We start from the raw sequence: 2,775 nt of genomic DNA on the forward strand, positions 1-2,775 counted from the left end.
TCTTCTTCTTCTTCTTCTTCTTCTTCTTCTTCTTCTTCTTCTTCTTCTTCTTCTTCTTCTTCTTCTTCTTCTTCTTCTTCTTCTTCTTCTTCTTCTTCTCTTTCCTGGACTTCCAAGGCACAGCTGGGGGAGGAACCAAGGATCAGTGGCCGGACAGATGCCTTTGTTTGCAGAAGGTCTCCATTCCAGTCCTGCAGCTCCAGATTTAGGGGGGTTGGATAGGAGAGCTGGGAAAGCATCGAGATTTGGGGAAGCTGCTTTCGAACAGACCAAGAGGTGTAGGATCTAACTCCGTTTAAGGCAGGCCTGAGGGGACTGCGAGTTCCATAGCTTCTTCAGTGTGACAAAAAGCCTTTTGAGCCCATCACACTTGTTGCATCAGGACGGGTTAGTCTGTCTGTAGCAGTAGAAATCTGTGGCCGGGTAGGAGCTTTCGCGAGTCACAGCTCACTGCTTCAGATACCTTTTATTCGAAGTCCCTTTGGTATAACGTGAAGTCTTCTGCACTTGGTGAGAAAGACGAGGTCTTCTGCTCCTGTGTAAGTTTCCTCGCAGGGTTGATGGATTTCCATTCTGTACGGCTAACTGTGGTGCCTTCCGTGGAAACAGATCAAGGTAGCTCGCCACGTTAGTCCGTCTGCAGCAGTAGAAAAGAGCAAGAGTCCAGTAGCTGCTGAAAGGCTAACAAAATCTGTGGCAGGGGGAGCAGCTTTCCTGAGTCACCGCTCACTTCTTCAGATACCAGCAGGGGTCATTTTCGTAGGAAAAGAGGTGCAGGAGCTCATGAGCATAACTCATTAGCATAACTCGTTTGCATATGCCACACACCACTGACTTCACCGGAGGTGTGTCAGAAGGCAACACCCACCGCTCAGGCTCCACCCCGAAAATCATAGAGCTGATAGGCCACTTTCTACCTTTTTTTTTTAAATCGAAGCTTATATACATAGCCTTACATTAAATCATTGTACAATCATTTTACCCCGCTCCCCCCCTCCCTCCTTTATAGTATCTTCATATTTTTAACCATGTGCACAGATTCTTCATTCGTATTTGGATATTTGGATTGGCTTCCCCCCTTTCCACCCATTCCTTATATCCCACCCATTTATTTGTAATCTTTTGACATTTCTCCTCCCATGTCTCTTCAGTAATTATCTGTGCGAATATATCTGATTGTACGCGTTCAAAGACATAATTATTCCATTTTTCCATTGTCCATTTGTGCCTGTTCCTCCATCCCAATGCTATTACAGCCATCCCGGCTAAAACCATAATTTTATATAACTCCTGTTTATTTCTTTCCACTTTTTTATTTCCTAATATTCCAGAAATAGGCAAGTCCCTATTAATCTCTATATTAACTTGAAATAAATCAAAGATAACCCTTACAATCTTTTGCCAAAATTCCTTAACCACTTTGCATTCCAACCACATATGGGCGTATAGACCTACTTCTTGGCCACAGTGCCAACACTTTGGATTCAAGGCCACTTTCTACCTGAGAAGGAAATTTTGGGGGCAGGGGAGAGACGAGGGAGGGCGCAGCTGCTTCTTCTACTCCCTCCATTCTCGGCAAGTTCTTCGCGCTCGCATGGTAGCCCTCGAGGCATGCGACACGTGCCGCTTCGCGCTCCTGCTGGGAGCTGGGGGTGGGGCTTACCACCGCCTGTGCTTCTAACTGCCGGAGCGCCACTCCTGCCCGCTCCTGCTCGAAATGACCCCTGGATACCGGTATCCGAAGGAGTGAGCAGGGTGACTCACGAGAGCTCATAGCCCTGCCACTCATCTTGCTAGTCTTTCAGGTGTTTTGTTCTAACACAGTGTTTTTCTACATTTGCTGAACCTTGCTGTGTTTCCTGTGTGTTTGTGGCTCGCCTGGAGGTTGGCAACCCTACAAAAAGAGCACTCCACCCTGGAGGCAAAGTGAAGTTGCACCTCCGTGTCCACTCCTTGCCTGGAGTGTCTTACCTGGACCCCCTCTTGTTCTCCCTGGCCAGCTTCCTGGATAGGCTTATATTTAAATCTCTAGCCCCGCCCCCGGAGGCAGGATATAGTCCAGGCTCTTCTGGGTCCTAACTTCCCTCCGTCCTCCCGGAAGCCATTGGGACGGCATGGGCTCCGTGCCAGGTGGCTGTTTGCCCACCAACCTGACCTCTGTGAAGTCCACAGCTTCTCTGAAAGAGGAATTCCTGCGAGGAAGGAGCCAAAAGTGTTGGACAGAGTGTCGGACTGGATGGGCCATTGGCCTGATTCAGCATTGGCTTCTCTTATGTTCTTATTTTCTTAAAAGATGGATTCTTCTTGACCTTGGCTACAATCCCTGGACTCTTTCCAGGGTGTTGTGGTCCGCCACAGAGCATGACTTTTTACATTGTAAACAAGCCAAGCTAAGAGGAACTCTGGCATGCCGCCATATAACTTCATGGCCTACAACAAAATTATTATTACCACCACCACCACCCCCACAGACAAAGATACCTTGAGAACTCTTGCCCTTAAAAATGGTGCGGGCAGTACAGACATCAGGCACGGCTAACTGCTTCATGAACACGCTGCCCAGGATTTCGCTTCTGGTCTCCGAGCTGGCCCAACAACCAGTTCTGTCCCACCAGTTACCTTCCCCCCAAAGGCACAAAGACCCCTAAGGCATGTTCCTGAGAATGGAGGGGGTGGGTGGTCCCTGGTACACATCTTCCCTTCCTTCCTTCCTTCCTTCCTTCCTTCCTTCCTTCCTTCCTTCCTTCCTTCCTTCCTCCCTCCCTCCCTCCCTCC

General features: G+C 48.8%; 1 protein-coding gene across 1 annotated transcript in view; it reads left to right on the forward strand.

The window, feature by feature from the left end:
* The window catches only part of CLCN2 (chloride channel, voltage-sensitive 2), a 156,572-nt gene that overhangs the window by 88,498 nt on the left and 65,299 nt on the right, over positions 1-2,775 (forward strand). The window lies entirely within an intron of this gene.

Source organism: Gekko japonicus, unplaced genomic scaffold, assembly GCF_001447785.1.
Source record: "Gekko japonicus isolate JY-2015 unplaced genomic scaffold, Gekko_japonicus_V1.1 scaffold238, whole genome shotgun sequence".
NCBI classification, from domain to species: domain Eukaryota; kingdom Metazoa; phylum Chordata; class Lepidosauria; order Squamata; family Gekkonidae; genus Gekko; species Gekko japonicus.